The following is a 12,232-nucleotide window of genomic DNA, read 5'->3' on the forward strand; positions in this document are numbered from 1 at the left end:
CCTGCTTGCATTAAGTGAGGAGATTGAACGGGTGTCACGTTTACGTGAGTGTCTGATATGGAAAGCAATATCAGCAGAGCTTTTTAGTTGTTCAGGCTCCAGTATTCGATTCTTCCTAGAGTGCATTTTAATAAAAATGTATGCGAAAACCAGTTTTAGATTTTTTTTATTATCATCAATGTCGTGTTATAAGTAGTGTCCATAGTCAGTAGTGCAGTTTGATTGTGAAAATAGAGTAGTCTGTCTAGTTCCATAGGTAATAGGCCATCAACAATCACAAAAGGGCTGACATGGTCCGTGACTATCACTTTTTGAAATGGACAGTTAATTAATGGTCAAGGAGTCGTCTGTGCAAGTTTCAAAATCCATTCAATGCAAAAGTCAATTAATTTCGTAGTCCTTCCATTACAGGTGGTTCTTCTTGGTCGGTCACCTGTCTTGGTCAGAGGCACCAGGTGTCTGCCGGTGAATCTGAGGAGCTCATTCAGAATGTAGCTTTCCTTCTGCAGTATCTGGGAGTACAGATGGACAACTGTTAAAAGGAAAATCTTTCAATCATTGAAACATTTTCGTATCCCACTGGACACACACTGGTTGAATCAACATCGTTTCAATGTATTCTGTTAACGTATTGTGACGCGGAATCAACCTGGAAAATACATTAGATTTGAAAAATGTCAGCCAGTAGCCTACTTTATCGCATTTCAACCAGCGTTGTCAACAGGGTAAAACTTCAACTTAAATACATCGACTTAACCTGACTAACAGGATGTTGTTACATCACTAATTTCAACATAATCATCAGAACTATGTACACATTGAAATTACATTAAATTCCACATTGAGTGGTTGAAATTATGTAGAATTTCAAATTTGATTAATCAAATGTATTTATATAGCCCTTCGTACATCAGCTGATATCTCAAAGTGATGTACAGAAACCCAGCCTAAAACCCCAAACAGCAAGCAATGCAGGAGTTGAAGCACGTTGGCTAGGAAAAACTCCCTAGAAAGGCCAAAACCTAGGAAGAAACCTAGAGAGGAACCAGGCTGTGAGGGGTGGCCAGTCCTCTTCTGGCTGTGCCGGGTGGAGATTATAACAGAACATGGCCAAGATGTTCAAATGTTCATAAATGACCAGCATGGTCAAATAACAGGTCTGGGACAGGTAGCATGTCCGGTGAACAGGTCAGGATTCCATAGCCGCAGGCAGAACAGTTGAAACTGGAGCAGCAGCACGGCCAGCCCAGACAGGAAGATCACATTAGTGACTCAAGTGACGCACCCCTCCTAGGGACTGCATGAAAGGGCCCCAGTAAGCCAGTGACAGCCCCTGTAATAGGGTTAGAGGCAGAGAATCCCAGTGGAAAGAGGGGAACCAGCCAGGCAGAGACAGCAAGGGCAGTTCGTTGCTCCAGAGCCTTTCCATTCACCTTCACAATTCTGGGCCAGACTACACTCAATCATATGACCCACTGAAGAGATGAGTCTTCAGTAAAGACTTAAAGGTTGAGACCGAGTTTGCGTCTCTCACATGGGTAGGCAGACCATTCCATATAAATGGAGCTCTATAGGAGAACCCTGCCTCCAGCTATTTGCTTAGAAATTCTAGGGACAATTAGGAGGCCTGCATCTTGTGACCATAGCGTACGTGTAGATGCGTACGTGTAGATATGTACGGCAGCACCAAATCAGAGAGATAGGTAGGAGCAAGCCCATGTAATGCTTTGTAGGTTAGCAGTAAAACCTTGAAATCAGCCCTTGCTTTGACAGGAAGCCAGTGTAGGGAGGCTAGCACTGGAGTAATATGATAAAAAATGTTGGTTCTAGTCAGGATTCTAGCAGCCGTATTTAGCACTAACTGAAGTTTATTTAGTGCTTTATCCGGGTAGCCGGAAAGTAGAGCATTGCAGTAGTCTAACCTAGATGTAACAAAAGCATGGATTAATTTTTCTGCATCATTTTTGGACAGAAAGTTTCTGATTTTTGCAATGTTACGTAGATGGAAAAAAGCTGTCCTTGAAACAGTTTTGATATGTTCGTCAAAAGAGAGATCAGGGTCCAGAGTAACGCCGAGGTCCTTCACAGTTTTATTTGAGACGACTGTACAACCATTAACCATTAACCAGATTAATTGTCAGATTCAACAGAATATCTCTTTGTTTCTTGGAACCTAAACCAAGCATCTCTGTTTTGTCCGAGTTTAAAAGTAGAAAGTTTGCAGCCATCCACTTCCTTATGTCTGAAACACAGGCTTCTAGCGAGAGCAATTTTGGGGCTTCACCATGTTTCATTGAACTATACAGCTGTGTGTCATCCGCATAGCAGTGAATGTTAACATTATGTTTTCGAATTACATCCACATGAGGGAAAATATATAGTGAAAACAATAGTGGTCCTAAAACAGAACCTTGAGGAACACCAAAATGTACAGTTGATTTGTCAGAGGACAAACCATTCACAGAGACAAACTGATATCTTTCCGACAGATAAGATCTAAACCAGGCCAGAACTTGTCCGTGTAGACCAATTTGGGTTTCCAATCTCTCAAAAATAATGTGGTGATCGATGGTATCAAAAGCAGCACTAAGGTCTACGAGCACGAGGACAGATGCAGAGCCTCGGTCTGATGCCATTAAAAGGTAATTTACCACCTTCACAAGTGCAGTCTCAGTGCTATGATGGGGTCTAAAACCAGACTGAAGCATTTCGTATACATTGTTTGTCTTCAGGAAAGCAGTGAGTTGCTGCGCAACATCCTTTTCTAAAATATTTGAGAGGAATGGAAGATTCGATATAGGCTGATAGTTTAAAAAAATATTTTATGGGTCAAGGTTGGGCTTTTTCAAGAGAGGCTTTATTACTGCCACTTTTAGTGAGTTTGGTACACATCCTGTGGATAGAGAGACGTTTATTATGTTCAACATAGGAGGGCCAACTGTATCTAGGGTATTGCGCAAGGTTAAATTGAGTTGCTCAGTTAGGTGGTTAACTGATTTTTTGTCCTCTGACGTCCTTGGGTAGGCAGAGGGAATCTGGAAGGGCATCAACAAATCTTTGTGTTGTCTGTGAATTTATAGCACGACTTTTGATGCTCCTTGGTTGGGGTCTGAGCAGATTATTTGTTGCAATTCCAAACATAATAAATTGGTGGTCCGATAGTCCAGGATTATGAGGAAAAACATTAAGATCCACAACATTTATTTCATGGGACAAAACTAGGTCCAGAGTATGACTGTGACAGTGAGTCGGTCCAGAGACATGTTGGACAAAACCCACTGAGTCGATGATGGCTCCGAAAGCCTTTTGCAGTGGGTCTGTGGACTTTTCCATGTGAATATTAAAGTCACCAAAAATGTGAATATTGTCTGCAATGACTACAAGGTCCGATAGGAATTCAGGGAACTCAATGAGGAACGCTGTATATGGCCCAGGAGGCCTGTAAACAGTAGCTATAAAAAGTGATTGAGTAGGCTGCATAGATTTTATGACTAGAAGCTCAAAAGACGAAAACATATATATATTTTTTTGTAAATTGAAATTTGCTATCGTAAATGTTAGCAACACCTCCGCCTTTGCGGGATGCACGGGGAGTTTGGTCACTAGTGTAACCAGGAGGTGAGGCCTCATTTAACACAGTAAATTCATTAGGCTTAAGCCATGTTTCAGTCAGGCCAATCACATCAAGATTATGATCAGTGATTAGTTCATTGACTATAATTGCCTTTGAAGTACGGGATCTAACATTAAGTAGCCCTATTTTGAGATGTGAGGTGTCACGATCTCTTTCAATAATGACAGGAATGGAGGAGGTCTTTATTCTAGTGAGATTGCTAAAGCGAACACCGCCATGTTTAGTTTTGCTCAACCCAGGTCGAGGAACAGACACGGTCTCAATGGGGATAGCTGAGCTGACTACACTGATTGTGCTAGTGGCAGACTCCACTAAGCTGGCAGGCTGGCTAACAGCCTGCTGCCTGGCCTGCACCCTATTTCATTGTGGAGCTAGAGGAGTTAGAGCCCTGTCTATGTTGGTAGATAAGATGAGAGCACCCCTCCAGCTAGGATGGAGTCTGTCACTCCTCAGCAGGCCAGGCTTGGTCCTGTTTGTGGTGAGTCCCAGAAAGAGGGCCAATTATCTACAAATCCTATCATTTGGGAGGGGCAGAAAACAGTTTTCAACCAGCGATTGAGTTGTGAGACACTGCTGTAGAGCTTATCACTCCCCCTAACTGGAAGGGGGCCAGTGACAATTACTCGATGCCGACACATCTTTCTAGCTGATTTACACGCTGAAGCTATGTTGCGCTTGGTGACCTCTGACTGTTTCATCCTAACATCGTTGGTGCCGACGTGGATAACAATATCTCAATACTCTCTACACTCGCCAGTTTTAGCTTTAGCCTTAGCCAGCACCATCTTCAGATTAGCCTTAACGTCGGTAGCCCTGCCCCTTGGTAAACAGTGTATGATTGCTGGATGATTCGTTTTAAGTCTAATACTGCGGGTAATGGAGTCGCCAATGACTAGGGTTTTCAATTTGTCAGAGCTAATGGTGGGAAGCTTCGGCGTCTCAGACCCTGTAACCGGAGGAGTAGAGACAAGAGAAGGCTCGGCCTCAGACTCCAACGCTGCATAATGGGGAAAACCGGTTGAAAGTTTTGTCGGCTGAATGAGCAAGAAACCATGAGAAAGTTGTCCGGCTGCGGGGACCGTGCGAAGGGATTTATACTAACGTCACTATCAGTACTTACTGGTGGCACAGACGCTGTTTCATCCTTTCCTACACTGAAATTACCCTTACCTAACGATTGCGTCTGAAGCTGGGCTTGTAGCACAGCTATCATCGCCATAAGGCGCTCGTTCTCCTGTATATTATGAGTACAGCGACTGCAATTAGAAGGCATCATGTTAATGTTACCACTTAGCTTCGGTTGTTGGAGGTCCCGACGAACCATGTCCAGATAAAGCGTCCGGAGTGAAAAAGTTGAGTGAGGGAAAAGCCAAAAATATAAACGGTAATTAAAAAGTAAAAACAGTAAAGTTGTCAGGTAGCAAAGTAAGGTTGGCAACAAAACGCACAAAGCGAACAGCAACACGTAAACAAGTCTGCAAGTTGTTAAACATTTTACTTGACCTTGTTTCACTGTTAATAGTAAAATGGTATGTTTGAATAAAATGTGAAGCCACAGTCCAACAATTCCTGCCAAAACATTGACTACTCCTGGTATATGAAGGCTAATGCCTTTCAGTGAGAACAAGTCTACCATCCAGATGCCTACCTCAATGTCCCTGCTTAGATTTGGAAACAAACTGTGGTCGATTCAGCTGAGCTATCATGCCAACACATTTAGACTTGCTGTGATTTTGAGATTTTCTCCATTGCCAAGATAATCCATTGTGGCCTATCAAGAAGCTGATTAAACAGCATGATCATTACATGGGTGCACCTTGTGGCAGGGACATTAAAAGGCCATAATGTCACAGATGTCCCTAAGTTTTGAGGAAGCACGCAAGTGGCATGCTGACTGCAGGAATGTCCACTAGAGCTGTTGCCAGATAATTTAATGTTAATTATCTACCACAGCCCAGGACCTCCACATCCGGCTTCTTCACCTGCAGGATCCTCTGAGACCAACCACCCAGACAGCTGATGAAACTGGGGGTTTGCACAGCTGAACATTTCTGCACAAATTGTCAGAAACCGCCTCAGGGAAACACATCTACGTCTTGACCCTACTTCAGTTTGGTGATGTAACCAACTTCAGTGGGCAAATGCTCACCTTCGATGGCCATTGGCACACTGGAGAAGTATGTTCTTCACAGAGGAATACTTGTTTCAACTGTACCGGGCAGATGGCAGACAGTGTGTATGGCGTCGTGTGGATGAGCGGTTTGCTAATGTCAATGTTGTGAACAGAGTGCCCCATGGTGGGATTATGGTATGGGCAGGCATAAGCTACGGACAACAAACAGTTGTATTGTATTAATGTCAATTTGAATGCACAGAGATACCGTGACGAGTTCCCGAGGCCCATTGTCATGCCATTCATCTGCCGCCATCACCTCATGTTTCAGCATGATAATGCATTGCCCCATGTCTCAAGGATCTTTACACATTTCCTGGAAGCTGAAAATGTTTCAGTTCTGGGCCTCCTGGGTGACGCAGTGGTCAAGGGCGCTGTACTGCAGCGCCAGCTGTGCCACCAGAGACTCTGGGTTCGCGCCCAGGCTCTGTCGTAACCGGCCGCGACCGGGAGGTCCGTGAGGCGGCGCACAATTGGCCTAGCGTTGTCCGGGTTAGGGAGGGTTTGGCCGGTAGGGATATCCTTGTCTCATCGCGCACCAGCAACTCCTGTGGCGGGCCGGGCGCAGTGCACGCTATAACCAAGGTTGCCAGGTGCACAGTGTTTCCTCCGACACATTGGTGCGGCTGGCTTCCGGGTTGGATGCGCGCTGTGTTAAGAAGCAGTGCGGCTTGGTTGGGTTGTGTATCGGAGGACACATGACTTTCAACCTTCGTATCTCCCGAGCCCGTACGGGAGTTGTAGCGATGAGACAAGATAGTAGCTACTAACAATTGGATTCCACGAAATTGGGGAGAAAAAGGGGTCAAATTAAAATATATATATATATATTTTTTAAATGTCCTAGTTCTTCCATGGCCTGCATACTCACCAGACATGTCATCCATTGAGCTAGTCTGTGATGCTCTGGATCGACGTGTACGACATTGGGTTCCAGTTTCAGTCAATACCCAGCAACTTCGCACAGCCTTTGAAGAGGAGTGGAACAGCATTCCACAAGCCACAATGAACAGTCTGATCAACTCAATGCGAAGGAGATGTGTTGCGCTGCATGAGGCAAATGGTGATCACACCAGATACTGACTGGTTTTCTGACCCACAACCCTAACTTTAAAAAAAAGTATGTCCTTCCCAGTCATTTGGAATCTGTAGATCAGGGCCTAATGAATTTATTTCAATTGACTGATTTCCTTATGAACTGTAACCCAGTAAAATCTTTGCAATTGTTGCATGTTGGATTTATATTTTTGTTCAGTGTTTTTATATATATATATATATATATATATATATATATTTACATACAGTGGGGAGAACAAGTATTTGATACACTGCTGATTTTGCAGGTTACAAAGCATGTAAAGGTCTGTAATTTTAATTTTTTATCATAGGTACACTTCAACTGTGAGAGACGGAATCTAAAACAAAAATCCAGAAAATCACATTGTATGATTTTTAAGTAATTAATTTGCATTTTATTGCATGACATAAGTATTTGATCACCTACCAACCAGTAAGAATTCCAGCTCTCACAGACCTGTTCGTTTTTATTTAAGAAGCCCTCCTGTTCTTCACTCATTACCTGTATTAACTGCACCTGTTTGAACTTGTTATCTGTATAAAAGACACCTGTCCACACACTCAATCAAACAGATTCCAACCTCTCCACAATGGCCAAGACCAAAGAGTTGTGTAAGGACATCAGGGATAAAATTGTAGACCTGCACAAGGCTGGGATGGGCTACAGGACAATAGGCAAGCAGCTTGGTGAGAAGGCAAGAAGTTCAAGATGACAGTCAATCACCCTCGGTCTGGGGCTCCATGCAAGATCTCAACTCGTGGAGCATCAATGATCATGAGGAAGGTGAGGGATCAGCCCAGAACTACACAGCAGAACCTGGTCAATGACCTGAAGAGAGCTGGGACCACAGTCTCAAAGAAAACCATTAGCAACACACTACGCCGTCATGGAATAAAAATCCTGCAGCACATGCAAGGTCCCCCTGCTCAAGCCAGCGCATGTCCAGGCCCGTCTGAACATTGCCAATGACCATCTGGATGATCCAGAGGAGGAATGGGAGAAGGTCATGTGGTCTGATGAGACAAAAATTGTGCTTTTTGGTCTAAACTCCACTCGCCGTGTTTGAAGTAAGAAGAAGGATGAGTACAACCCCAAGAATACCATCCCAACCGTGAAGCATGGAGGTGGAAACATCATTCTTTGGTGATGCTTTTCTGAAAAGGGGACAGGACGACTGCACTGTATTGAGGGGAGGATGGATGGGGCCATGTATCGCGAGATCTTGGTCAGCAACCTCCTTCCCTCAGTAAGAGCATTGAAGATGGGTCGTGGCTGGGTCTTCCAGCATGACAATGACCCGAAACACACAGCCAGGGCAACTAAGGAGTGGCTCCGTAAGAAGCATCTCAAGGTCCTGGAGTGGCCTAGCCAGTCTCCAGACCTGAACCCAATAGAAAATCTTTGGAGGGAGCTGAAAGTCCGTATTGCCCAGCGACAGCCCCGAAACCTGAAGGATCTGGAGAAGGTCTGTATGGAGGAGTGGGCCAAAATCCCTGCTGCAGTGTGTGCAAACCTGGTCAAGAACTACAGGAAACGTATGATCTCTGTAATTGCAAACAAAGGTTTCTGTACCAAATATTAAGTTCGGCTTTTCTGATGTATCAAATACTTATGTCATGCAATAAAATGCAAATTAATTACTTAAAAATCATACAATGTGATTTTCTGGAATTTTGTTTTAGATTCCGTCTCTCACAGTTGAAGTGTGCCTATGATAAAAATTATAGACCTCTACATGCTTAGTAAGTAAGAAACACTGCCGATTTTGCAGCTTATCAAATACTTGTTCTCCCCACTGTATATGGTACCAGTCAAAAGTTTGGACACACCTAACCATTCAAGTGTCTTCTTTATTTTTGCTATTTTCTACATTGTAGAATGATAGTAAAGACATAACTATGAAATAACACATGGAATCATGTAGTAACCAAAAAAGTGTTAAACAAATCAAAATATATTTTTCCAAGTAGCCACCCTTTGCCTTGATGACATTGAGTTCCCACATATGCTGAGCACTTGTTGGCTACTTTTCCTTCACTGCTTTCGTAGCCATCTCAGTTGGGTTGAGATCGGGTGATTGTGGAGGCCAAGTCATCTGATGCAGCACTCCATCACTCTCCTTCTTGGTTAAATAGCCCTTTTATTTTTTTAACTAGGCAAGTCAGTTAAGAACAAATTCTTATTTTCAACGACGGCCTAGGAACAGTGGGTTAACTGCCTTGTTCAGGGGCAGAACAGATATTTAGCTTGTCAGCTCAGGAATTTGATCTTGCAACCTTTTGGTTACTAGTCCAATGCTCTAACCACTAGGCTACCTGTCGCACCATTACACAGCCTGGAGGTGTGTTTTGGGTCATTGTGCTGTTGACAAACAAATGATAGTTGCAAACAAGATGGGATGGCGTATCGCTGCAGAATGCTGTGGTAGCAATACTGGTTATGTGTGCCTTGAATTCAAAATAAATCACTGACCGTGTCCGCAGCAAAGCACCCCCACACCATCAAACCACCTCCTCCATGCTTCACGGTGGGAACCACACATGCAGAGATCATCAGACAAAAGGACAGATTTCCACTGGTCTAATGTCCAGTGCTCGTGTTTCTTGGCCCAAGCAAGTCTCTTCTTATTATTGGTGTCATTTAATAGTGGTCTCTTTGCAGCAATTAGAACATGAAGGCCTGATTCATACAGTCTCCTCTGAACAGTTGATGTTGAGATGTGTGTGTTACTTGAACTCTGAAGCATTTATTTGGACTGCAATCTGAGGTGCAGTTAACTCTAATGAACTAATCTTCTGCAGCAGCGGTAACTCTGGGTCTTCCTTTCCTGTGGCGGTCCTCGTGAGAACCAGTTTCATCATATTGATTGATGGTTTTTGCGATTGCACTTGAAGAAACTTTCAAAGTAATTGAAGTGCTCCGGATTGACTGACCTTCATGTCTTAAAGTAATGATGAACTGTCCTTTCTCTTTGCTTATTTGAGCTGTTCTTACCATAATATGGACTTGGTCCTTTAACAAATAGAGCAATCTTCTGTGTACCACCCCTATGTTGTCACAACACAACTGATTGGTTCAAACGCATTAAGAAGCAAATAAATTCCACAAATTAACTTTTGAAAAGGAACACCTGTTAATTGAAATGCATTCCAGGTGACTACCTCATGTAGCTGGTTGAGAACGAGCCTAGAGTGTGCAAAGTTGACATCAAGGCAAAGCATGGCTACTTTGAAGAATCTCAAATATTAATTATATTTTGATCTGTGTAACACTTTTTGGTTACTACATGATTCCATATTTGTTTTTTCATAGTTTTGATTTATTCACCATTATTCTACAATGTAGAAAATAGTCAAAATAAAGAAAAACCCTTAATAATATGGGATTGGAAAAATGCATTTGCATTGATGTAAGCTACAATCTATCAGCAATATTAAATCTGATCTACCCCTTACAAATTCAAGTTCATTTCTTTTTTCCATTTTTTGCAGTTTCACTTTAGTGCCTTATTGCATTCTGTACAGGCTTCCTTCTTTTCATTCTGTCAATTAGGTTAGTATTGTGGAGTAACTACAATGTTGTTGATCCATCCTATCATAGCCATTAAACTCTGTTTTAAAGTTCCCATTGGCCTCATGGTGAAATCCCTGAGCGGTTTCCTTCCTCTCCGTCAACTGAGTTAGGAAGAATGCCTGTATCTTTGAAGTGACTGGGTGTATTGATACACCATCCAAAGAGTAATTTACTACTGTAACTACCCCATGCAAAAAGGGATATTCAATGTTTGCTTTTTTATTTTGGGCCCATCTACCTTACTCATCCGTATATGTTAACAATATGACCACATTAATTTAAAGAAATGGGTTTAAAATGCTGTTTATTTTTTACATTCCGTACAGACTAATTGGCATATGAAGTATCTCATTCACATATATATATTTTTCAAATTCTATTTTCATAAATTGTTACAAACTCTGTTTTGCATAATGCATGTAGATTTGTTTATAATATGACCACACTGGCTTAAATTACTCTAAATATATATTCTGTACTGCCTAATTTGCATAATATTACATTTAAATGTAGTAAATTGTACTTTAATTTGAATAAACTCTGTTGTACTTCAGCCCTGAAAACATAATAACAATATCACCACCCTATCTTGAGGTATTGAAAAAAAAGTGTTGAATTGTGTTCTCTATGCTCTTATTGCAGGATCTTGACAGACTGGCTGGAGAGAAAGTTTGGCGGAGGTGAAAGTTCATAGTCACAGAGAAGGAGCAGGAGGGGACACTAAAGACACTCTGCATCACTAACGGACTCAGGGATGCAGGAGACCAGACTCAAAGTACACGTCAGCATTAAGGTGGGAGCAAAAACGGCGTTGCCAAAACATTTCCCCAAATGACTAGTGACTAGTTGAATAACAACTTTCTACAGTATGACGGAATATTATCCTGATGCATACACCAATCCCATGAAATCCCATCTCAAGACACTTGACTTCAGACAGCAGTGTAGTTGTATTGACTGTCTGTGTGTGCTATACCTCTCAGGTGTCTTGTGGCCCACTGAGTGAAGATGGCCTGTCCAATATGGAGAAGACCCAGGAGCTCCAGGGCATGAGGGACCTGCTGATGCTGCTGCTGCCGGCCCCCAGCCCAGGGAGCGAGGACCAGGATGTGGCCCTGCTCTCCGCTCTGCTCCAGCTCAAACAGCTCCAGTAGGCAAATATCTGGGACTGCCCGCTGCCCCTTACAATATTGGTGCCCGGCTCGCACGATACACAGAAACTGGAGGAAGGTTAGGGGTACCCCAACCACACACACATGGCTGGACATCACCAGCATTCTCTTACAGGGATCGCTGACACAATGGCATATTGTGAATTAAGTCTAATGACCAAATCTGTAACTCTCTACACTCTGCCTGTCTTTTCTTCTCTTCTGGATAGACCTGATGCTCAAGATGTTGGTTGAAGACGCTCTGTTATCAGCACACATGTTCTTCCACATCACAGAGACCACCAGTGGACATACAGTGCTCGGAGCAGGTGCGGAGAACCCTCTTGAATCAAAAGAAAACACTTGAAATGGCTTCTGAGAGTATTCAATGAGTAGCGTTGTATTGAATTGGAAGTATTCTAATGTGCTGTTTTTTGGTGTTTGCTTACCCCCAGGTGAGAGGGGCGATGCGCTGGCTCTTTGCGCGTGCCACGGCACCCTCTCCTCTCCTTCGTGGAGGCCAGGCCTGTGCCGCGAGATCAGCGCCCGCCTCTACCGCCACCGGCAGGACCGAGCGAGGGCAGGGCTGGCGTGCCAGCACTCGGCGCCTGTCCTCACACTCT

The sequence above is a fragment of the Oncorhynchus mykiss genome, chromosome 3, assembly GCF_057628025.1.
Source record: "Oncorhynchus mykiss isolate SJ-2025 chromosome 3, ASM5762802v1, whole genome shotgun sequence".
NCBI lineage: Eukaryota > Metazoa > Chordata > Actinopteri > Salmoniformes > Salmonidae > Oncorhynchus > Oncorhynchus mykiss.